This window comes from Sylvia atricapilla, chromosome 6 (assembly GCF_009819655.1).
Source record: "Sylvia atricapilla isolate bSylAtr1 chromosome 6, bSylAtr1.pri, whole genome shotgun sequence".
NCBI lineage: Eukaryota > Metazoa > Chordata > Aves > Passeriformes > Sylviidae > Sylvia > Sylvia atricapilla.
In genome coordinates this window covers 38,924,414-38,950,196 of record NC_089145.1, presented here as the reverse complement: position 1 = coordinate 38,950,196, position 25,783 = coordinate 38,924,414, and the positions used below count along the sequence as shown (strand labels likewise).

The 25,783-nt window shown below is 50.6% G+C and overlaps 1 protein-coding gene across 1 annotated transcript in view; it reads right to left on the bottom strand.

Moving 5' to 3' along the window:
- Positions 1 to 21,003, bottom strand: part of DAAM1 (dishevelled associated activator of morphogenesis 1) — a 91,572-nt gene extending 70,569 nt beyond the window's left edge. Inside the window, exons 1-2 of the mRNA XM_066321600.1 lie at positions 20,829 to 21,003; positions 2,752 to 2,851 (exon numbers count right to left, since the gene is read on the bottom strand). The gene's annotated coding sequence lies outside the window, so the exon portion shown is untranslated. The remainder of the gene's footprint in view (positions 1 to 2,751; positions 2,852 to 20,828) is intronic.
- Between the last annotated feature and the right edge of the window lie 4,780 nt (positions 21,004 to 25,783).

Below are 25,783 nucleotides of genomic sequence, written 5' to 3'. Positions count from 1 at the left end.
CCAGAGCAGGGAAGGAGCCCCATGTCTGGGGACATTTCAGTGGCACCTGGTGGCCACAATCTCCTTGCATGCAGGGACACAGCTGAATCCCCCAAGGTGGCTATGGTGTGGGGAATACTCCCCATCCTTGACTGAGATAGATTTTTTTGGAGACCAAATATTGTTTGCACCCCCATCCTCAGGATTTGTGCCTGCCTTTGGCACCCTCTGTCACTGACTGTGTTACTCTGGAGACAAGGAAAAGCAAACAGCTTGAGATGCTTCCATATGCTACAGAAAAATAAATGAAACTAAGCACTATGATTTTCCTTTACCAGGTAGCAGGATGATCGAGTGCACAAATAACATCCAGCTCTACACCGAGTGACAACCAGGGAAATAAGGTGCTCAAAATCATACTCCAGTCTCTTAGAGCAGTTTTTCAGTTGGCTGAAAGGAAAGAAGAAATGCACAGCCCTGCAAAAGAACAGGAAAGCCAAAGGGGCATCATCCTCTGCCTTAAGTGGGATGCTCAAGGAGAGGTGGTGGAAGACCAGCCAGCTCAGCCCAGACCAGCTGGCGCTGTGTGATGAACACCAGAGCTCCTGGCATGTTGTGGCCTCTGCGGGAGAGGGAACCTGTGGTCAGTCCCAATCACCAAAGTTTCCAGTCCAGACTGGAAAAAAACAAAGGGTGGATGGTCTGGAATGATGAGGAGCTTGGAGAGAACTTTGAAGGGCTTTCTGAAAGCAGGTGACCACCAAGCTTCCCCTCCCACATCCTAAGGTCGACTTTTAACGGGGATATTCTTCAAAGAGAGATGAGGACAGGAGGTGGTTCACCCTGCAGAAAGAAGAGAGCAACGCAGAGCATTCACATGCTCCAAAGCTATTTAAAAGCCAAATGAGGCTCCCTAGTGAGCACTTAATTTAACAAAGCAACTTCTAAAGCACCAGACAAATGAGCCACATCATCTCCTTTCCTTCCCAGCATCCTCTCCACCACTCTGTCATCTCCCTTCCCCTCCCGTGCTTTCACTCTCCTCCACTCTCAGCAGCTCTGCTCCTCCTCTCCACATCTCCCTGTGCCCAAACCAAGCAGGTCTGTGAAAGGCTGAGTGAAACAGGCAGGCACACACCAGTAAAATGGAGATTAGAGACCTGCAACCCTCTCCAGCAGCCCTAACAGTGGCTGGAGGGACCATGCTGGGCAGGAGCAATGCCTGTGCTGCACATCACACATTGCCAGTGCTTCGGGAGATGTTGTCTGAACTGCCACCAGCTTTCCAGCTGGGCAAACATCAAGGAAAAAATCAGGCTGACAGGCTTTCTTAAGAGTATTTCTATCACACAGGACTTTTCCCACCTCCACACACACCAGAGCAGAAAGAACAAACACGATGCTGGCTGTGACAGGCACCACATCGGTCCCAGAGGGGACAGAGGATTTGCCAGCATCTCTCCAAACTGTTAATCCAGAGCTGGAGCAGGATGTGGGGATCATGCCCAGCTTCAGCTTTGCCACAGTAGAGTCCAACACATGCCCCATCACTGTGGCTTATCTTTACTCTTCCCAACAAACACAGGAAGATTCAACCAAAACCTTCACACAAGCAATTTTCCCTGAAGCCACCCAAGCCCTGCAGATCCCTTTGGTCCCACTTGTCCCCTCCAGGCCTCTTCCCTTTCATGAGCTTCTCCCAGGGAAGGAGAACAAAGCCCAGCTGCACATCTCTGTCCCCAAGAAGGGCTAACACAAAGCTACCAACCTCAAAAATTTATGCTCCCTCTCACACGGTAAAGCAGAAAACTGACAGCAAAGGTTGCTTATGGATTTAAAGTATCTAAACCCATCAGGGAAGCAGCATACACTCCAAACTCTCACTCCCAAGGCATGCACATTGGACATAGTAAATGAGGCAGGCAAAATGCAGCTGACAAGCCAGCACCTCAGAACCTACCACAACAGCTCAGGAAGAGAGAGAAACTGAGGGGAAAAAACCAAATTGTCCAGCCCCACACTGCCATCAGAACAGGACCACTCATCTGCTCTTGGTGACAAACACTGAAGGGAAAACACCACACAATTCACTCAGGCTCCAGGCACGAACCAGGGCTGGGTTCAGCACCTCACTGCTCTCCCTGCGAGGTTTCCCAGCCATCCCACCCTCCTCTGCAGTGACCTCCTGTGTCTTTCTCATCTCCTGTGTTAGAGATGGGAAATGTGTGCATTAACAGTCCCCCCTTCCCAAACCAAACATGCAGATCCAGGCTGAGAAACGGCTAATTCCCAATCCTGCCAAACTTACAACGGTAACTTATTTCCAGACAGAGCTGTGATTTTTATTTTTATATTTTGTGATTATTATAATATATAATATATTTTTATATTTTTTTTTAGGGATACCACCGGGTTAAGGAGTCAAAGCTGTAACTGTACGAGTGAAAGGAAAAGCTTTTCATTCCTCTAAGGCCTTTTTTCTTCCCCCCTGCTCCTGAAATGACAGGGAGCAACACAGCCCTTGCCAGTTTCGCGGGGTGAAGGCTTGGCTGAGAGCAGCCTCATTAAACTGCCTGGGTCCTTCAGCGCCAATCCAAACATTCAGTCCTCTGATCACCACATGATGGGCTGAGAACCACAGGCAACTCACAATTAAACCCGTGACAATCAGGAAAAAATCCGTACGACCTCCTCCCCGCCACCCCAAGCAGGATCCACCAGCACCATCCCCACCCTCCCTGCTTCCCTTTATTTATTTATTTGTTTACTTACGTAAGCCTCATGACAGAGAACTTGGGAGGAAATGGGATGCTTTAATGATTGAGCGACACTTAGGCAGCCCTCTGGAAGATAAATACGCCCTTTGGTAACCCTGCAACAGAAACAGAAGGTACAAACAGACAGTAACTAATTATTCTGATTAAATCTTGGAAGACCTGAAATACCCGACTGCAGCAGAACAAAGCCAGCGTGCTGCGCAGGGGCTGCTCGTAAAAGAAAAAATAAGTCACACCCTTTTTTTTAAAAAAAAGAATTCACTCAAATAAACCTTTAAGTGCTTCTGTGCTGTTTTTGTTTGTGTGTGTTGTTCCTTAAGGTCTAGGCAGCTGATAGGAAATCTCTGCCATACCCTGGAGGGATCCCGTCGCCCTCAGCTAAAATTAGACTTCAAGGGAAGCGGGCGAAGGCGGCGTCTCCAACCCACCACGCACTCGAGGAGGGTTTTTCCTCCCTTCCCATCGAAACCAAACACAGAGGGGTTCTCGGATTAAAAACAATTAAGGAAAATAAACAAGTAAGGCGCACTCCTAAGGAGAAAGGCGGGGACAGCAGGTCTACCCTGCTGCCAGGCTGGGAGGGATCTGCACCAGGAATGATGGATGCAGCCGAGTTCACTGGGTCTGGGCAGGACGCAACGGGATGCTCAATGCAGCAGTGAGAGGGACTTGCAAAGCCCACCAGCGGCTCATCTACCATCGTGGATATGGAATAAGGCACCTGCTTCACTGGTGCCCAAGACGCCAGTGCCAGGAGCTTGTTACAGGCAATGTTGCAGACTAGGACAAGGGGATGTGCTCAGCAGACATTCCCGTACTCTCCTTGCCTTGGAGGAAAACCATAAATCCCCTCCACCCCTTCCCCCACCACACTAAATGCCAGTGGAGCTCAGGGGAATATTTAATCTCAAACCTCAGTAATCAATCAGTTCACCCTCATGCATGAGAAAGAGTCACAGCGGTAAGCACCAAATCCCATTTCCATCCAGCAGTACGACGGTTTAATTACGTACATAACATTTCCCTTCTCACATAAATCCTGAAGAGATCCAGGCAGCCCCCAGGTTGTGGGTGGGGAAAGACAGTGATGGGGAAGAACATGGGGAAGGGGTGGAAGAAAAGGAGGAGAAACCATTATGGCAATTATTTAAAATTACAACTTTATATGGCTGCTCCACTTTGCTGTTGGCACAGCCATTGCTTGACCTTGTGTTTGCTGTCCCAGAGGATGGGCAACAAGCCCAACATCCAGCTCTGCCACCAGAAGTTGTATCTGTTTCATTCCAGCACACCAGCAAGCATGTGGGAAAGAGGACATGGAAAATGCAGGATGGGCACACATGGAAAGGCCTGCCCGGGCTGTGATACAAATAACAGCAACAGAACCTCTCCACTGGTGCTGCCAGGCTTATTCCAAAGCCTGCTCACTTCAAAGGGGTCTGAGAAAGTTTGGGATCACTCCCTGCCAACACCTGTTATTTCCAAGCGCAAGAATGGCAGGACCATCACACAGCTGCCAGTGCAACAGGTAGGCAGCTGTGAGCTACATCCCTCCTTCGTCCAACCAGACCAGTCCCAACGGGCACAGCTCAAAAGGGGCCATGTTGAAATATATACATACTGTTTTTAAATATAAACACATGCACAGACTTTTCCAATATACAGGAACAAAAGAGGGGACACCCTGCTGAAACCCCATGTGCAGCCCCACTGCTCTCACAGCAACGAAGGAAATGAGAAGCAGAGACCAGGCACACAGCGTGTTTTGGCTCTGGGAACATTTCTGGGTTCTCCAGCTTGAGTTCTGACCTCCAAGAGATATAAAATGATCTTGGAGCTGCTCTGGAGGAGAAGGGGTGGGGTCCCTGGGGTCTCAGCCAGGCAAGTGGAACAGGATGAAGAGGTGCTCAGGGGATAGCTGACCCAGTCCATGCCCCACCAGTTTAGAGGCCTTCAAAACACCCACTGTGCACAAGATCCAGTGAGGAACAACCCCAAACCCCCAGTGCAGAAAGCAAGGTCCCCTCATCGATCCATGACCACAGTTCCAGCCTCACCAGACCACAGCACTCAGACAAAGCAAGGGAAACAGGCTCAGGATGAGGGCTTTGGGGTTACCTTTGACTTCTCTATGTGTAGCAGAGTTGTGTTTCTGAATCCTCTTTTTCCAGGCAGATCCAGTGGTAGGATCTGTAACACATGTGCATCGCTTCCAAGGGGCTCGTAAAAGCAGCTTTTGGAAAGGGGAGGCGGTGCAGAGCAATAGGAATTTTTCAATTCATCGTGAGAGGAAGCATCACTCAGAGATGTGGAAGGAAAACCTACCTGTAACCCAGATCTCCTCACTGTGGTCTCCTTCAAAGGGCAATGATCCCACCCCTCCCTTTTTTTTTTTTTTTTTTTTTTTTCTTCAATTTTCCCAAGATCTGTAACATCAGGAAATGCTGGGCAGAACAGACTATCTCCTCAAATTCCACAAACAGGGAAACTATTGCTCTTACACCCTGCCTGAACTCTTTAGCCACACCAGGAGGTGCACAATTAACACGGATCAGGCACTATCAGATGCTGGCAGCATGTTCCCAGAGGATCCATCTGTATCCTCATCCTCTCCTAAAGAGCAGAACTTTTGCAGTGCAATTCAGGACAGAGATACACCGTGCAGTATCTAGAGCAAATTAAACCTCCCAGGCACAGCAGCAAAGCATGGATTTATTGATTCATGGAAAACGTCCTTATAAATTACTTCACTCAGACCAACGGGACAAGACAAAACGAGGACTCTCCTCGGCAGTGAGATGTTGCACTGCAGTTGTTTCAGTCCCACATTCCAGCAGAAATCACTTTTTCAGAGCAGATATTTCTTACAAGGTTTCAAGGGGCAAGCAGAGGGCAACACAGAGGCAGATCTGTGTCACATCTCACCTGGTCCCCACCTCTCTGCCCCACAGCAGGCAGAGCCAAGGGATGATTTTTGGAAGCAAATAGGGGAAAACACTGCTTGACGTATGTATAACAGCTGCAGAAACTCCATCCACACCTGCCTGCTGGCTCACACAAGGCTGCAGCCACCAGGTGGGAGGGGACACAGAGGCTCTGCCCCCAACAGCTTCCCAAACACTGCCCCAGCCATGCCTCCAGGTCTCCTCACTGTGGACTGTCTCCCTGGTGAGATGTGGCACAGATCCTTTAGGATCTCTTCTACACTATCCTCTCCCAACCCTGTGTAGCTACATTAGACGTGTTTACTCTGCAAGTGATTTCTCCTGGAGTATGGGGCTCCCTAACACCCCAGCTTGTTGATCTTATCTGCTACTGATGGCTGAATGTGCTTTCATCAAGCTGAGACTCCCTTCAGGGCTACCTGTGGTCTGCATGCAGGATGCTGAGCCAAGGCTAACGCCACCTTCTGCAAGTGTTTGTTCCAGTGGCCAAATGCAGCTCAAATATAAATAAACATCCAGATGTCCCCGTGTCTTGTTCAGGATCACATGAACCTGGCTTTGGCTTCCAGGCACGGGCTGAAGAGCTGCTGGATGCCATTTTATAGCTTCTTGATGAAAAGGCAAGAGGAGCATTCCCACTCTTCAGCACAAAACATTTCCCCAGCTTTTATGCCCGTGCAGCACTCCCCTGCACACTCATCGGCCAAACCAGGGTCAGGCACTGCCCTTCCACCATGGCTCCAGCAGCAGCCCTGCGACCAAACTGCCTCTTTTGCTAATCACAGCTCAAAATGCTATTCCACAGCTCCAAATCACTGCCTTGTCTTCATATTACCTCCTAGCTTTGAAAATCAGCACCAACCCCAGGCCCACTTTAGAACACGACCAGCCAAGACGCTCAGACTCCAGGACGGCACCCACCAAGGGTTTCTAGGAATGCCTCCTCCTCTCCTGTCAACTCCCCCGCTGGAAACATTCAAACTACAATTACTTAATAACGAGTACAGCATCTCTGGCAGCAGTCTGAGGCAGGGACTCCCAGCAGCAAGGAGTGCAAGTTACCAGGGCACACAGGAACACACAGCTGTGTTTGTGGTCCCCGACGATCCGCCCTGCCACGCTGCCTCGCCCCTTGCCCCAAACACACCCCTGTCCCTGGGCACTGATCAGTGTTGTGATAAATAAACGTGTCTCTTCACATCTATTCACTTCACCCACCACGGAGGGGGTGCCATTCCCACTGCACTGGCTTTGCAGAATGAAATGCTCATGGCTTTCCCAGTCTCCGGTGTGATGTGGTCTCTTGCCTCCTCCCAGCCCCAGGGCACAGCTCCTGCATCCTCCTGGCTTAGGGACAGTGCAAGGGCGGGGAGGTGAGATCTCACCTTTCTGAGCTCAAAACTGGCCCCACGGTGGAGGGCTGCTCTGCTCCAGAGACACCAGGAAAGGAAGGACAAACTGCCTTGCCCCTGGAGAGCAATTCTCGGCTTCCCTGAGCTAACAAACTCAGGCATTGCCACAGGGGACAAGGAGCTGATCTTTCAAGGGTGAAGCTGATTTCCCCAACTTTTATCTATAATTTGGTGCAGGCACCAATCTCTTCTCTGTAGTGGCCAGTGACAGAACCTGAGGGAATGGTCTGAAGTTGTGTGAGGGGGGTTAAGGCTGAATATTAAGGAAAGATTCTTCCCTCCCGAGGGTGGTTGGACACTGAACAGGCTCCCAGGGCAGTAGGCACAGCACCAAAACTGACAGAGTTCAAGGAACATTTGGATAACACTCTCAGGCACATGGTGTGATTCTTGGGATGTCCTGTCCAGGGCTGGAGTTGGACTCAGTGAGCCTTAAGGGTCCCTTCCAGCTCAGGACATTCTATGCTCCCATGATAATTTACCTCCCCTTTGTAAACCAAGTCAGGGATAAAACAGGTCAGTGGCTCATTATTTTAGGAACCATAGTGAGACATATATATACATATATATTTAATTAAACTTAAACATTTAAACACTTCAATCAGCTTAATTATTCTAATCCAGGTGTTTGCTGGTGTATTTTTTTTTGTTTTGTTTCTTTTTAAATAACAGAAGTAATCATCCCAGGGAGGGCAAAACCCCATTTCTCATGGAAGTCATCCAGGCTTTTCCTGGAACGCTGGGACAGAGGAGCAGGAGAGTGTGAAGGGCTGGCACAGAGGTGGATAAGAGGGTTAAATCGTTAAATCCAGCTGCTCAGAGATAAGCTGGTTACACATCAGGGCAGCAAATGGGGGAATACGGCTTTGCCAGCCTCCAACAAATACCTGCACAAGGCACTTGCATGGCTGACACTGGGTATTTAACTCACAAGTTGCCAGTATTAGAGACCCTGAAGCCACATTTCACTAAAGCTCTCCCGATGAACTGCTTTCCTGGCTCCTCTGAAGCCGGCAACAGTGAGAGCTGAAAAAAATTAAGTGACTACTGGCTTTGAAGCCAGCATGACAGGGAAGATGCAGCAGAACATTTTACCTGTTGTGACTTTCTGGTCTTTCATGGACCCAAACACAGAAGAGTCTGAGATGCTGTCACACAGGACAAACCTCATGAGATAAAGCAACCAAAGACCCACCCAGCAGCTCTGGCAGAGCACCTACACAGACAGAACAGGGTGCAAACAGGCATCCCCCAACACACAGCTTGTGTGTTTTGCACCTAATCCCAAGCACACACACACCCAAGTGGCACCTTTGGACTAACACATTCAATTTCACCACTGGCCTTTAAGTCCCCTTTTGCCTTCCAAGAAAAAGAAAAAAAAAACTTCTTCCAACTGCTGCTCAAGCTGACCAACAGCTTTCTTATTTTCCTTTGCATCCAGAAATACAGAACTGCTGCTTATGTGAATGATGCAAAGATGAAGAGGGACCTTTTCTCTGTCCTGAAGCCACCAGCATGCCCAGTTAGGTGCAGCTGAGCCACTAAACTTTAAAACCTGTCAGACAATGGAAAGCTTATGGCTATGCTGGAATTCCTTGTGCTTCCAAAACCTGCGTCACACAAAACTCTGGAGCTGGAGCCCTCCACAGAGATGACCATCAAGCATCCCACAGTCTGGCCCTGGTCCAGACACAGGAGAGAGTCTCAGCCATGGGATACCCCAATCCTGCTCTTCTCCTGGCTCTATCCAGAGGCAGCCAGCTGCATCCTGTGTCAGTGTGTTTTCCATAATCAAAAAGGGAGTTAGCCTCCATAACCACAACCCAAAGGGTATATTTAGCTCAAATGGGAGACAAAGGAGATTGTGTCCACTGCAGATTAAATTAGCTGAGCCTGCTTATGCCAGGAGTGCCCGTCTGCCATCCATCGCAGCTCCCACGGGTTTATTCCTAGCTCCACACTTCAGTGGTCCCCATGAGGAACAGACCTGCTCCATAAAAGCTCTGAAAAGCAAGGAGGTGGAAGAATGGGTCCAACAGGTTTCCAAAGCCTTGGGCAGGACACAGAATTTCACAAGGGTTTGTGTCACCTGTCTAGACCCTGGAGCCACAGCATGGAATGAGGCACGGGAACCCATATGGAGCTGCACTTTCTCCAGCCCACAGTGAGGAAGAGGATGGCAGGGAACAAGGGGGACCCTCTGAAACCACCCTAGAGCCCAGCATCAGTGTGTCTCCTGCACCCCAGCACAGTACAGGAAAGGGAAGACATTTCCCTCACAGACTTCAGGACCTTTCCTTCAGATCTGCCTCCCAGGAAAAGGCTCATTCCTCCTGCCTAATTTCCATGGATATCATTTCATCCCCCACCTCCTTTACTGCAGTCTCACACAACTTCAAGACACAGCCAAAGACGTGGTTATTTTTACATTTTCCTCCCAGGAGATGGTATCTCCACAGGGCACGGCTGCCATGCCTCATCAGATCACTGCACCAAACCACCTCAGCCCCATGACAGCAGGATGAAGTCAAGGGGACACCCTGCCACCAGGTATTTTTCTGTCTCACTGGCATCAAAACTCAGCAGCTTTTCAGTCAAGAGCATCCTAAAAAGGCAAAACAGCACCAGTCCTGGAGGTTGTTCCAGCTCCTCTCACCGTAACTCCCACCCAAGCACTAAAACCATCTTCCAGCCATCCCAGTTTTGGATTTTTCTGAGGCTTTTGCAGTTGTCGTGGAACCCTGGAAGGCACTTGCTTCATCCAGGTCTTTGTGGATTCAGGATTCCCAAGCTGACCCAAATCTCCCCAGCACAGAAAGTGACGGGGTTTGGTCATGCCATGATCTCAAGGTCGACAACGTGACCTCCTTGATGTGATACATGGGCTTCAGCAAGGATTCCACGTCTTTAGACCCACATCTCTTACTGGGCACTTTTACACTGGGAGAAGAAAAAAAGCAGCACTTCCACAAACAACGCAAGAGCTTTTGGAATTTAGGGGACTGGGGAGATGGAGAGCAAAGTTCTAGGCATGCAGGGAAAAGCTGCTTTGTGCACCCCTAGGAAAGGACCAAAAGGAGTAAAGGGTGGTCTCCTGCATGTCACAGCACATCTGCAGCAGCTACACCCTGCAAGTTCACCCAATGTTTTCCTTTCCTCCTTTTCCTGAGATCACTCTCACCATCATTTGTCCATAACAGCGAGGCCAGGCATGCAGGGAAGAAGGTATCACCTGTGTATGGCTTATCTGTAGCTACTTTACAAATAAAAGTGATCATAATGAATGTTCGCAGCCTAGAAAAGACCCTCGTGCCCTTCCCCCTCCTACACCTCCCAAAGCAGAGCACAGATCCAGCTGCTCTGCAACCTTATCTTGATGCAGAAAGTGTCTGGGACAGAGATAGAAGGGTTCCCCCGAAGGCACGGCTTATTAAAGGCATCTCTCCCTAATCGGTTCTCTTCAAAAACGCCGCACTGAAGCACCGTTCCCAGACTGGTTTTCGTCACAGCAGCAGCAAACCCCTCCAGCCTGGCCAGGTCTTGTGTCCCCCTGGAAAGCAACAGGGTTTTTCCAGGCTAAAAAGCAACATAAGACCAGAGTGATTCGAGCAGCCAAGGCACTCTGGGGGACCTGCAGCTGAGAGTCACAAGGAGTTCCCAAACACACCCTTGCTCTGCCCCAGGGATGTCACAGCAATGGGGGCCAGCACAGTAATGAAGTCCACGGCATGTTCCCTCTTCATCAGCAGCTTTTCCCTCCAACCCCACTCCTGCTACCGCGGGGGATTGCACACTGGGAGTCAAACACTCCTAATCCCAGGTTTCAAGAAGTAGAGCTACAAAACAATGACACAAAGAGGCGGCAGTTCGCACGCATCCCGGGAACCTCCCCGCAGCCAACGCCTCTCTGTTTATCCAACACCACATCTTCACTCGTTCAGCTATTTCCATCCCACCCTGCTATTAATGGATGCAGAAGGCTGTTGGGTGAGGCGTTCGACAAAAATCTCATTTAGAGATCAAGACAAGCTTAATTGGTTTCCAGCCAGACCTGCACAAAGATGGGTTACTCCACAAATACAGTTGCTAATCTGCCCATTATACTCCCTAAGCTCCCACCCACAAAGAAAAAGAAAATAAAGCAAAGATGCACAAAGGAATGCAGGATTTTGAGCTTGTTACTTCCAGCGAGGAACACATCAGGAGTGGTGAGTTCTGTTGCAAGAACAAGGGTTTTGCTTTTCTCTGAAGGAAAAGGATAACCAAGCTGTAAACAAAATAACAACAAAAAGACCTAACATAGATTAAATCTGCATTTTCCACAGGCAATCCCCAGCCGTTCTTGAAGAGCATTTCCAGCAGCTATTGTTTCTGTGGCCAGGCAGAAGCAGGGGAAAAGCTTACACGGCCAAGGAGACGTCATGTCACAAGTGACAGAGTAGAAAGGATGGGGAACCTCGTGATTAAAAAGCACAGGACTGAAACCCTGGAGAGCTGAATTCACTTCCGAACTTAGCTGTAAAAAAAAAAAAAATTAAATTCGCGAATTTCCTGTGTGATCACATCCTAGATGATTTATTCATAACCTGGTGTTGACAAGCCAAGGGAGGGGGAAGGAAGCAGAAGGAGGAAGGGGAAGACACAGTCCTGTGGGCTTTTAATAAGCTTGAGGTTAGACCAGCAGTGGAAAGCTGCGAACATCCATCTGTATTGGGCACTGCATGACCTGGAGCTGGTGCTGGGAAAGCACTGAGTACCTCACAAGCTCAGATAAGAGCCTGCCCTGCTGCTCTGCCCAGGTGTGTACCATGGGCTCACAACACCACAGCCCCACCAGCAGCATCCTACAGGCTTCCTTAATGCTGGACTCCCAACAGAAACACAGCCATGTGCAAAATGGAAAGGTTAGGGACGGTTTCCTCTCCTGGAACTACACAAGAATTTAGAAACAAGAACACGAAGCTGTCCCCTGAATGCAGCACGTTATAAATGAGACACAGCCCAGCTCCAGAGCAGCTGCAGTGGCAGCACAGGTAAAGGCAGGTGATGAAAGGGCCGTTTGGTTACAACTTTCTCCCCTTGTGCAGCAGCCCAGGACTCCCAGCTCCAGAGGAGAAGGCCTGTTTATTTTCCTGAAACCTAGCCAGTTCTGCTAGGCGGGAAGCTCTGCACCCAAGGGAGAGCTGAGCTGCAGATCCTCTAGCAGGACAGAGCCAAAAACAAGGCCAGAGCCAGAAAGGACAGCAGTCCTGTGCTTGGGACCTTTACAGCAACATCCCTTGGGCTCCAGAGCACCTTTGCAGGGCCTTTTGCAGCAGGCGAGTTCAGGATACTCCAGAGAGACAGAGAGGTGTTTTCCCCAGACCTTCAGCCACAATGGGCGCTCACAGATCCAAGGCTTGGTGCAAACAGCAGCCCAGTCTCTGGCGTTGGACAAGAGCTTCCAGGCATGGACATACAGGGTTGGTGCTGTTCCAAAATGCTGCTGTGGGAAACCCAGGGTGAACAGATTCAAACTTTTCCTTTCAGCAGCGAGAAAAGCTGTAATTAGCAGCACTGAGTCCAACCCAGGGGCTGGATAAGGACATTCCCGTGACATATCTGACAAGGCGACTGTTGGATTTGTTTTCCTTGGCTTTCTTCACCCCCCGGAAAAATGAGCACCCATTTTTCACAGGTCTTTTTGCCCCACTCTGTGTTGCCTGGAGTCAGTTTCCCAGAGTAAGGGCATACATTTCAGAACACACTCTTAACAGCCCATTACCACAGCTGGAGCTCGGGTCTTGCCATCCCCAGGGATGGGTCCCTCCTTAATTATCCCACACCCCGTGGCATACTGGGGATGCCAGACCCCAAAGACACAGTCTCAATTAGACTTTCAGCAAAATGAAAAACACAGTCCAAAGCACAAGGCAAAGGTAAAATAAAAACATGAACATGAGGCAACTGAGCTGCAGCTGCAAGACACATCATCACCACTGTCTCACACGTCTCTCACCTAGTTCAGCCTCATCCCCAGAGCAAAACCAACAAAGCTTCCTGTGATGCAACTACAAGCAATCCTTTGGAAATCAATTCAGAGAATTTTCAAGCTAAAGTGCCTCTTTACTCTCTTTTTCTCAGGATGAAAACTGTCACACTATAGAGTGGCTTGAAAAGCCTGGATGTAAGGTAAGTCCCAGTGTGCCAGCTAAGAGAACAGCACAATTTCATGACTAGGTAACCCAAATCACAGCCTTTCACACACCACTGCAGTTTGAACTATGACCACCACTGCATCAATTAAGAACTGACAAATTTTGCTGAACCCAGTAAGTGGAAGAGCAGCATTTAACACACAAGTAAATGGAGAAAAAAAACATGAGCATAAAGGCTCAATTCCAGCCCCAGCCCCAAAAGCAGACTGACTGTAGGGATTACAATATTAGCATGCTCCAAAAATCTTCCTCAACATCCTTCTGCTCCGTGAAATGCGCAGGGATTTCTCATGGCTCCAGAGCCACCAGCTACTTCACATGCAATTTGCCAGCAGCACTTCCCATGGAAAAATAGATGGAGCTCATAAATGGATCCAAGTGATCCCCGAAAAGGCTCCAGTCTCTTTGCAGGGTCCCAAAATGCTGCAACAAGGAGATGGCACAGTGAGAACTAATCTCCCAGACCCGGAGAGCTTTGGTAAGCAAATGGCTTGCGTAAAGTTTCTGTCAGAACACCCATTTGGAGCGCTGGCATTGTAAACAAGGTTGCTCCAGAGACACCTGGGATTAGCACTGTTCAAACAGTCCTTGGCATGACTTACCAGGAACAGATTTGCAAGTTCAGCTTTTTCTCCTGCTCACGCTCACCCGACACCACAAAACAACACCGGAGCTCCCACAGCCTTAACCCTGCTGTCTCCTACACGGAGTAGGAGACACAGGGCAGGAGCCCTGCACTTGTCACAGGACTTGATGGAAGAAGAAAACCCCAGGAGGCAACACCATGGGGCTGTTTTTTTCCTGTGCTGCAGGATGAGATCCAACACCAGGCTGTCCACGAGCAAGCTGGGAGAGTGTCCCTCTGCAGAGGCACAGCAGCTGAAAGCCATGCATGGCATATGCAAGGAGATAGTGCCAAGCCAGACAGGACAGCTGAAAAACACCAGGCACCCTAAAGGCTTACCCTGATATCAAGGCACAGAGCAGCCTCTCTTCCCTGCGCTGGGCACACAAGCCAAGACACTCCTCGTGCCTCAGGGGCAGAGGGAAGAAAACCTCAGCCAATGCGTCCTTTGCATGCAATTCCTGTGGAAGCCAGGCACGACAAGGGTATCCACCTTCCCTGACACATCTCCCCCATCCTCAGCTCTGGCAAGAAGGTGCTGTGGTTTCCAGGAGAAGCAGCAGCATGGAACAACAGGAACACGAAGGATGACTGGAGTCACGGCAGGGAAAGCTTTACACAAACAGGTTTACAGTCACTTCCAACCACACAAGCATCCTTGAAGGAAACAGCTGCACCGGACTACAGCTGACACACTCTCCAGGATGGGACATGAGTTCACAGCTCCTCTAAGCACCATTCATTAAGCTGATGCTGAGGCCAAGCAAAGAACAGGAACTCAGAAAAAATACCCCACACACTACATGGCTACGTAAAAGTCAGATGGGTGTGCAGCTCCAAAAAGCTGCCTCAGAAGGTCTGGACAAAAGAAACACTCAGGAGCAGCAGCAGGGCAGATCCACCACGGACTGAACTCTGTGTCCAACAGCCTTCTGAGCCAGAAAACACTCCCCTGCACTGACCCCATGGCCATGCCACAGCAAACAATCTTGCTTGTTTGGGGTGAGGGAAATGGTCTCTGGACTGTTCCTCAATCCTCTTCCTCCCTGCTGGAGCTGGGAGGAAAGCCTGCCAACAGAGTTTGCCTGTAACAGGCACCAAGCTGCTAGAAAACCACCTGAGCAACATAAAACATCTTTCCACACCTCCCTGCAACACACTGCACTCTCCTTCTCACACCTCAGACCTGAGTGGCTGCAGATCCCACCCCTGAACAATGCCCCTCTGCGTCCCCCATTTTTACACTCCAGTTCTTTCTTTATTTTAATGACAAGTGCTGTCCTCTCCTCCCAGCTCAAGTGGTGCAAAGCTGGCTCCCGGGTGCAGGGCACAGCCCCAGCTCCCCTGCCCTGCAACCTCAGCGTACAGGCAGTTGTGTTCCTGCCCAAAACCAGTGTGAGGACTTTCCTGCTCGGTGACAGTCTGCCCTCAAACGCTCGACCCTACAGCCTCTGAGGATGCTCTGCTCACTAGAAGGGGATGCAAGCTGATCCTCACTCCTGCAAAGCATCAGAGGAACCAACATCCTGCAGAGCCTTCCCCAAAAGCTGCCAAGCTCAGTTTTGCATATTGGTACAGAGCCCAGCTGCTGGTGTTTCACACACCACCCCCCAGAGCCTGCCTCTGAATGGCACAATTTTGATTTGCTTCCTCCTGCCATACTGCCCCAGGGCAGGATCTGCCAGCAGCCCAGCCCATCTCCACGGGAAACAGGATGAAAGCCCCATGTGAAAGAGGAGCAGCAGGGAGCCAGGAACACCAGGAGATCCCACTGTGTTCTCCTCTGCTCTCCTAGGGATGGGCACAGGTCAGGTGGATTAATTGGGTCCTTCCCCTCTCTTCATCTTCCCGATCTCTGGCTGTTGCCAAGCTGTTTTGAGCTTTGGCATGACTGCTTTCCACCCAGGGCCTTGCACAAAAGGGGATGAGGAGCCTCAGCGCAGAATTCCTGGCAACAGTCCAAACCCAGAGGTCGGTAACTGGGTCACTGGGTTCAGCTTCCGAAAACCATTCCTTCAGGAGGTGTGGTAAGAGCAGGCACAGCCGCCTTCACCACCGCAGACAGAGCCGGACACTCCTGAGAGCCTCCACCACACCCTTGCACACCTCATTTCATTGCCCTGTCATGAAAGCACTCGGTGGCACAGGGACAGAGCAGCCTGGACAGGGAGAGCCCCGATTTCCACGCAAGCTGCGTGCACGGGGGAGACATGATTCAGGTAAGCAGCACGTAGCTGAAAGCACATCGCTATGCACTGTGCTCAGCCCCAGGAATGCGGGAGGGAAACATGAAGCCACTTGTCTGGCACGGCAAATAACCCTTCAATCATCCGCCAGGCCCTGCCGGGGAGCTCTGGGTTAGGAAAGAGAGGATGTCTCCAGCCAGCAACGCATCAGCTCTCACACCAACAGCACCACAACGAGCTGCTGCGCTTCCTCCGTGTCTGTAAGTGAGCTCCAAATACAAAAAATAAAAATCCAAGTGACACGTGCTGCAGGAAGAGAAGAGGTTTGAAGAGCAACCAACATTAGCACCCATCAGCAACTGGCATGATGAGCTGGTGGGTAAGAACACACCTGTCCAACACCGCCCTCCCAGTGGGTGAAGGCAATGTTTTGAACACAGTTTCTCAAGGCAACTCAGCCATGAGGAGCAGAACAGCGAGAAACTTTCTGAGTCACGGTCACACTGACTCACCAGTGAGTGTCTCTAGGCTGGGCCACCCCATCCAGTTTGGCTGACTCAGGAAGGGACCATGAGCAACCTCCTCGTCCAGGTGCTCCAGGCAGCACAAACCTCCTCCTTTAATGTATTTGCAATAAGCTGCCCCCAAAAGACTGGGGTTGAACACAGGAGGGAGCATGAACAGGATGGGGTAATCAATCAGAGACTCACATGAAGGCACAGAGGTTGCTCCAGACCTGGGCACGGGATGGGTCGGATGCCCTTGGGAATGAACCCTCCAACCCCACCATGAGGAAAACACAGGCCAGATGTTCAGACAACTTCAGGCATTAATTTGGTTAATTTGCTATAATTCAGGTGGCTGGTGTTCAGGCCACACCAATCACGAAGCAAAGTGCTGTCAGCTCAGATCCTGAAACTCTTCAGTCAACTAACCACGTCCTCATGGTGTGCCAAGGCCGCTTCTCTCATTTCCATCTCCTTTGGTTTTCTCCTCAGTGGCCACAAAGATCTGAAAGCTTTGACTCACTGAGCTGAGATTTTCTGTGCTACCCCAGAACTCCTGGTTCCTCAGTGTATTCCACAACGTTATGACATGCCACAAGGACAGAAGCTACCAAGAGCAAGTGGTCTCCTGATAGGGCAGGAGGGTAAGTAGGCACCAGCACAGCTTTTCTCCCAATTAAGGAAGAAAGGAAAGAAGAATCAAAGGCAAACAGCAAATTACAAGATGTATCTGGCAAGGGGCTAAGGAGCCTCTAATTTTTGTATTAAATAGAAAGTTGGAAATCATAGACTCACAGAATGGTTTGGGTTGAAATAGACCTTAAAGACCATTGAGTTCCAACCCCCTTCCTCCAGTTTAAGGTTGCGCAAAGAATATGTCATGAAGGGCGAGGGAACTAATGCAATACCCAGAAGAGCTTCTGCTGGAATATTTAATGACTTTCCAACCCTTAACTAGCTGTTTCTCTCATCCCCTACTATGGTAAGCACATAGAGCTAGTAAATCTATGTGACTTAGCATCTGAATTAACCAACACATTCAGTATTTCTGCCCAAATTTACAGCCCTTTGCTCAGATCTGCTCCTCTTTTTTTCAGCATGGCACTGACATCTGTTGTGTTGCATGAGTGAAAAGTACATATATGATTATCTTAAAAGAAAGAGGGAGGGGGAAAAATCAATGCGGACATGATTTGAATTTTATGGCATTCGGCTGCCACGACTTGCAAATAAACAGCTGTCCCAGCAGGTCCATGCAAGCTTAACAGAACAGCAGTAAAGTATAAGCTATTTCTTCCCCTTTAAAAGGGTTTTCTTATATAAAAAATTATATTTTTATAAGAAAATAAATTGCAGGTTGAAGAATCATAGTTAGGTCACACTCAATTCCAGCAGAACAAGCACATCCTGCTTCACATGGCCTCACCAGTCACTCCACAGCAGTGGCAGCTTTCTGAAGCCAAGTTAAGATATTTAATTACCAGCATCAAGTCAGAAACCAAAGCGTCCAACAAAATCCTCATTTGTGAGCAAAGCCTGCAGAAATGTCGTTGAGCAGGCTTTGGCAATCTCCAAAGCTGACAGCTGGATGCCCTGGCTTATCGACTGCTAGAGCACACGCGGAAAAAAGCTCTGAATAGTTGCAGTGCCGAGCAAGCCTTCAAGGCAGCCCCGCCAGCCTCTTAAAAAGGCTCACAGAAATAGACAGGCTTCATTTATTAATATTTCAGAGATAAAAGTGGCCATGTAGGACCAGCTCACTGGGTGCCTGAGCAGGAGGAGGATGGGCAGAAGACCACCCGCTCTGAGTGGTGCATCTGTCAGGATCTCCATGCAGCCAGTTCAGGTTATAAAGGCATCAGGTACGTTTGCAACCTGGGCATGTGGTGGGCTGCTCCGAGTGCATCAGCCAAAGGCCTTTAGGGATGGATCCAGCAGGGATGGTCAGTGCATGGGAGCTTCAAAGCAGGAAGATGGAGTGAGAGAAGCCACGCTCCTGGCTGGCTGACAAACAGAATAGCCCAGCTGGCCCAACAGCTCCATGTCCCCACTGCCTTGGGTTCCTCAGCTGTGACATGACAGCACGGGAAAAAGAGGATGAAGGAACCAAAACAAAGCACAGAAGCAAAGGGAGATAAACACGATCCAGTTAGACTGGCTGTTCCCAGGTCTTGCCTGTCCTCACTGGAGGAGCCAGCCTGCCATGGCTGTCCCTTTCCTGCTCCCTCCTGCACCCCTGCCACAAACAAAGGGTCAGATATGGAGCCAGCTCAGGTCAAGACCGGTTTGACTCCGTTTCAAGCCCAGGGGAGCGGATTCAGCGCTGATTTTACACCTCACCCATCCTGTTTGCCTCCCCGGGGCAGAGGCCAGTACATGGAGCAGGGTGCACGCCTGGCTGGCTGGACCCAAAAACCCCAGGGCCGTGTCAGGGCAGCACAGGCAGAGCCACACACCAGCTGAGCACCGGCCAGAGCCAGGAAGCGTCACTGCTTCCTCCTGTCCTGGCGTCACACAGCGTTGGGCGGCCAGAGATCGTGGACTTTGGCTTTTGCTTCCTGCTCCTGACAGAGCAGGGGCAGGTCTCAGCATATGGCATTGGGAGAGCAGGGCGAGTCACTCATTAATCGAGGAACAGCAAGGTGGAAGTCTGACCCGCGGGCTTTGGGGGAAATGCATGCCAAAACAAACTCCAGCGCTCGTGGAAAAAGCTCCAGATGCTGCAGGACCCATCTACTCCTAATGGGACTCAAAGAGGGGCAGCTTTGGAATACATTGTTTTTGGCAAGGGAGGATAACAAGGCTGCACCACGGTTCACCACTGAGGCATTAATACACACCAGCACCTGATTTTGTACGCAGTATCAGAATCAACCTCTAGAGAGGGGGAAAAAAGGAAACCTCTGGCTTCTCCCTCTCCGTGCTGCCGGGAGAAGCTGGCTGGCTGTACAATGCCGCGCATCTGCAGTGCTCAGGCCCGATCAAAACCACCAGGGCAGCCTGTGCCATGGGCTGCCCTCTCCCCACCACCTGGAAAATGGGATTTGGCTGCACCCTGTGATGTTCCACGGGGAGCCCCTCTCCCCCAGTTTGGCAGCACAGCCCTGTCAGTTCACGTGGTTTTTGTCAGGAGGCACATTATCATCCATCTTTGCCTTAAATTAACCTTGATCACTCAAAGATGCAGGAAGATTGTTCCATACCAGCACCAATGCAAGAGGCAACGTGGTGTGAAAGCCATGAGCACTGCAGACCCCAGGGACGAAACCCCACTGCTCACACTGAAGGTTTCATGCCAAGCAAAAGACCAGGATCTCACCACAGCCATCACACATCAACGGCAGTGGGTACCAACCCTCACGGCTCCACACAGCAAGGGCATTGTCCCTCCTCCAAGTAGACCCCTGACCGGATTTCTCTCTCCCAGGATTTTTGGGCGGGTGCAGTCAGTGACAGACCCGACCTCCCCACCTGGTGCCTGAGCCACACACCTGCTTGTAGCCATAGCCCAGCACCGGCACATGCCAAAATCCTACTCCCACATCAAAGCATCAGCTGGACCAGAGCACGCCTGCAGCAAAACGTGTGACACCAGCACCAGAGGCTTGGCCATACAGACGATGGGGCAGCCCCAAACTGCTGCGCCTATGGGGAGGCACTCAGGAGGCTGAGACGCCCCCAAAGGCCGCGGGAGCCCCATCAGGGGGGTCACATCGGTGGTGCGGGAGTCGCCGCAGGGGTGGGAGCCGCCGTGCCAGCCGGCGCCGGGGCTGCAGCAGCCTCCGGAGGCGTTGCCATGGAGAAGGCAGCGCAGTAGCAGCATCCCGCATCCCACGCCCCGGCGTGGGCGCCCCCTGCCCGGCGCCCACGGGGCTGGGTACCGCCCGGGACACGCCGGGGCCGGGGGACACGCCATGCTCCGGGGCGCCGGCAGCGGGGCGGGCGCCGCGGGGTCCCGGCGCTGCCCCCGGGGCAACAGCTCCACGCAGCGCCCGGGGCGGGGTGGGACGCGGGCTCGCTTTTCCCTGCTCACACGGCGGGGAAAAGGCAGAGAAGCCCCGGCCCCCGCCCCGCTGCCGGCGCTCCCGCACCCCTCCCCACCACGGCCGCGGAGTACGGGAGAAGGGCAACCAACACACTCCGCCAAAAGCCCCGCAAAGCGAAAGGGGAGGAGCGCCGAGGGGCTCGGAGGACTCACCGCAGCGCGGCCGCCGTTCCTGCCGGGGCGGAGGGCTCGGTGGCCGCGGTCCGCCCGCCGTTCCTGCCGGGGCGGAGGGCTCGGTGGCCGCGGTCCGCCCGCCGTTCCTGCCGGGGCGGAGGGCTCGGTGGCCGCGGTCCGCCCGCCGTACCTGCCGGCGCGGCGCTGCGCTGCGCGGCGCGGAGCCCGCCCGGCCCCTGCCCACAATGGGCCGCGCCCGCCCCGCCCGGCGCGCTGGCGTCACCGCCCGCCCGCCGCCGGGACTGGGAGTGACGCGCGGGGCGGGGGCTCCGCCGCCGGGGTGCCCTGCTGGGGGTACCGCCCCGGGGGTACTGCCGGAGGTTCTGCCGGGGCTGCCGCGCTAGGGGTGCTGCAAAGGGTGTACGGCGCCGGGGACGCCGCACCCAGGGCGCCGCACCCGGACACCGCTCCGGGAGTCCCCGCGCGGAGCGCTGCGGGTCACGGCTCTGCAGAGGAGGCGGAGGGCAGACAGGAGGGTCCCGCTCCCGCCGAGCGGCGAGGATAAAGTTTCACCCGTCTGGCGACATGGGTGACGCGGACACGCGGGATCTGTGTCGCAGCTGCCTGGCAGAGGCCTCCCAAGATGCGGCAGTCTCCGCTTGGATTTAAGAAATCAATTTTCCAGGGTTTTCCATTTCACGTGAATCAGAGCAGCAATTGGATACACGGTTGGATTCCCACATGTATGGGAATAACCTCGCTGCATGAGTTCTTGGTGCAAATCAAAATTCAGATCAAATTAATAGTGTGGAACATTGTGCCTTAAGTAAACTTTTTCTCTTTTTCTGGATAAGAGGTCAAGCTATTTACATCTTGCATATATTTTTTTCTTTTTTGGCAACAACTCTATGGGAAGGTCTGAAAGGCAGGAAGGGATTTATTGTGATTGTGTTTCATATGGAATCTGCACAATAATTGATACAGAGGCAAAGGAAAAGCCAGTGTTGGGAAAGTAAAGGAAGAGCATCCTTAGAAGAATTGATACCAAAACATGGAGTAAAATTATAGAATCACAGAAGGGCTTGGATTGGAGGGGACCTTCAAGATCATCCTGTTCCAACCCCCCTGCTATGGGCAGGGACACTTTCCACTAGACCAGGTTCTCGTTGGCCTTTTCCATCTGTGCCTTAGCCTTCCTGACCCTATCCCTAAACATCAAAATTGTATCCCTGTACTCTTCCTAGGTAACCTGTCCCTGCTTCCACTGGCTGTGCATTTCCTTCTCACTCCTCAGTTTGAGGAGCAGGTCTTTGCTCAGCCTTGCTGGTGTCCAGCCTGCTTTGTTTGATTTCTTGCCCGTCAGGTGTTGAAGCAAATACAACGCAACAATCACAGAGGCAGTTTTGGGATAAATGCTGTCAAGGGCAGGTTATCTGGAGCAGCAAACCCAATGATGGTGGTGTGAAACTGGCAAGACAAGAGGATAAACATCTGTACCAGGGCACAGGTTTTCGCAAGAGAAATTATAACTCACAAAATCTACCACTGTCCTTGATGGAGCCAAATACATGATGGAAAAACAGAGATCTAATGGATATAAGAGAGATTGATTTCCTAAAGGCTCTAACAAAATCCTTCATCAAAACATACCGAGGGGAGTAAGGAGCCATGAAAAAAAAAACCTCAGTGGTTTATAGACAGAAACCACAAAGGCCAGACTGAGGTGGTCCGTCTGCACTGGAGCTATGAGAAGGGGAGATCTGAATCTGTGCTCAGCATCTTCATCAGTGATGTAGGAGTGGGAGTGGGTGGGAACCTGGTGAGGGTTTCTGGTGACACTGAGCTGCTTGGAAATGCCAGTGACACCTGTCCTGGTTTAGGGTAAATTTGGGAGGAACCTTTTGAAGGGGTCCCTCTAGAAAGCAAATTCAAGTAGCCCTTCCCCCAGCTGGGTTGGGAAAAGATTTCCTTGGAGAAAAGTAGAAAAAACTGTTTATTTAATGAATAAAGTATTCACAAGCATAAAAAAATGAATAATATTGAACAATAAAACTTTTCACTGTTGTAAAGAGATGGCAAATTCAGAAAGTCTTTGTTGTGGGGTGTAGCTCAGCTCACTCAGTCTCTTATCCTCCTGCTCTGGAAAATGCCACACCCCTGGTGGGCCACAGGTGTGAGGTACTGGTGTTTTTCTGGATTTTCAGTCCAGAGCAGGGCTGATCAGTTCCAAGAAAAAGAAAAGCCACAGTTCAGGGAACTTCTCTGCCTCAGCCAGCTAAAAACTAACTAAAAAGCACAGGAGAGCTGTCTCCCACTGTCCACACTGCAGACAACACAGTCCATGAGAAGGATGTGGAGGAGTGAGTGCAGTTTCTACAAACAAACTCCACGCTTCTTCTTCCTCCGTTTGCTCTCAGAACCAGTCTTAAAGGTGCAGAACTTAATATCCAATATAAACAGGACAGACAATTGGGGATCCAAGCATCATAAAGTCACCCTAGGACAGCACCAAGCCGCAGCAGGACCTCGGGATGCTCAGTGACAAAATGACAGATGAAAATCAGTGGAGACAAAAGCAAGTGGTGAGCCTCACAGGGAGCACTCCTAACATCATGCACATGGCAATAGGCTCTGGACTGACTGCAACCCCTGAGGAAAAGGATCCTGGGTTATAACAAGGAATTTGATGAAGGCATCAACTCATTGCAGAGCAGCAGTCAAGAAAGCAAATAGATGGATAGGAGTTCATGAGGTAAGAGGAAAAAACTGCTCTACAAATTCCTGGTTTGCTCTCCTCTTGAATACTGTGAGCAGCTCTGGCCTCTGTTCTCACCAAAGAATTAGTGATCAAAGATAGGGAGCATTTTTCACTGAGGTAAAAGGTTAGGCCACGACTATTCAATGCAGCATTTCTATACGAGCCTCGGGCTCAGGAAGTCCTGGAGCTGCCTGCAGCCTGCTGCAGGCTTGGAGCGTTTATGGGAAAATATCCCTGAACACTTCTCATACCCCTGGCTTATCATACACCATTGGCTATGAAAGGTTGCTGGGCAGGATGGTCCTGCCTCCAACCCAGCACAGCTTTTCTTTTGCTCTTCCATTCATCTGTTTCTTTTTTCTCCATAAAGTGCCTTCCCAGGACCCCCCTTCCCACTCTTTTCCTCCTCAAGGACTTTCATTAACCATGTAGTGATGGTTCGATCCGGAAGCTCCCAGCCTGGGTAAGTGTGTGCTTAATGGTTGGCATCTGGAATTGCATCTTCCTCATGGAAACTGCTCAGCCATCTTCTTGTAATTGCCTCCTCGGAGTTTGTTTGGACGCTGCTTATCAAGCCCCATTGTGTTGCTTTCCTGCTTGTTTTTCCAACAGCCGCCTATTAAATTAAGCTCCTGTATTCAGACAGGAAAACCCAATAACCAGCTGCCCAGAGCCTCTCTGGATAAGTAGGACACATGCAATAGTCATCGTGAAAGACTGATGAGCATCCGGCCTCAAGAAAGGGAGAGCATGGACACCAAGCCTGCTTGGAAAATAATCCCTGTAATGCCTTGTAATAGGAGGGGGTAGGCAGCGTTTGCTCATTGGACGAAAAACTAAACCAGGACTTTCTCAGAGCCAAGGGAAAGAAAATGGGTTTCTTGTTCTAAATCTGTAAGAATATACTTGGTAGTGTTCATCGTTAGATGCTCTTTAGACCCGAATAGATGTTCTCTGAGACCAATCCATGTCAGATCAATACTGTCTTATCCCTGGGGGAGAGTTTTTATGTGTCTGTTTCAGTGAAACTTAAAAGGACACTCTTGATTCAGCTGACAGTAATGGAATATGGAACCCATCCCCTCACAAAAATTAAATAAAATTGATTTTGGAGGAAAAAAGCCCTCTCGAGGTTATAGGCTTTCACGCTGCACAGATGATATGCTCGGCAGAAAAACAGGCCACAGCTTTTATTTAATTGTTGTTCTGCTCTAAACTGAAGACTTGCACCAAAAGAACAAAACCACCATCTGAGCCCCTACCACCATCCCAGTCCATGGGAGCTCATGGGAAGATTTCCATCAAAGCAATCAGGACTGGTTTTGGCTCAAAGGTAGGAGACAGCATCATGCTTTTTGTTCTTTGATAGGAGGTTTTTAGAGTACTAGAGGACTTTCAGCGGTGCTTTATCTGGGCTGGGATGTTCTGTGTGAAAACAAACCACACCTTAAACCAATGTTATCTCCAAGAGTGCTGAGCCCGAGGATGTCACCCCAGGATTCACATCAGCTCCCTGCAGCTGGCAGGGGGAGGCAAAGCTTTGGCGTAACATTTCACAGCCTGAAAAGGGAAAATAAACGCATTCCCAAGGCAGGACTCAGCCGGCTGGGAGCGTTAGCAAAGGCTCAGTGGATTTAGGCCCTGATTCTGCAAAGTCCTTAAGCTTGTAAGGAATTTGTAATTTGCTTGTAAGCAAATTCCCATCCACTTCAGTGGCATTTAATCACATGCACATAAGTGCTTTATGGCGTATCAGGGAGTTGTACCTTGGTGGAGGTGGGGATATCGGGAGCCCAAGCAACTGAATTCTTTTCCAGTGTGTTCAGACAAGGGTAAAATCATGGAATCATATTACAGAATCGTAGAATGGTTTGGGTTGGGAAGGATCTTAATTTAGTTCCAACCCCCCTTGTCATGGGCAAGGACACCTTCCACTAGATCAGGTTGCTCAGAGCCCCACCAAGCCAGTCTTTCTAAGAAAAAAAAAATGTAATAAATAATTGGAGAGCAGATTGTGAGATTTGTTGCAAACAGCTATAACAAAGTCTTGCTCCAGTCCTGCCCTGTGTAAGCCCACTCAGCTGGGAGATGCTGGGAGAGCACAGCCTCTCCTGGCTGCTTCCCCTGAAAGAACACCATGCCCTGTGGGAAACAGATGACTCAGATGAGTGGCAGAGAGATATGAAGCACTTGGAAGAGTGCTGGGGGTGTGGGAAACCGTGAATTATCTCGATGC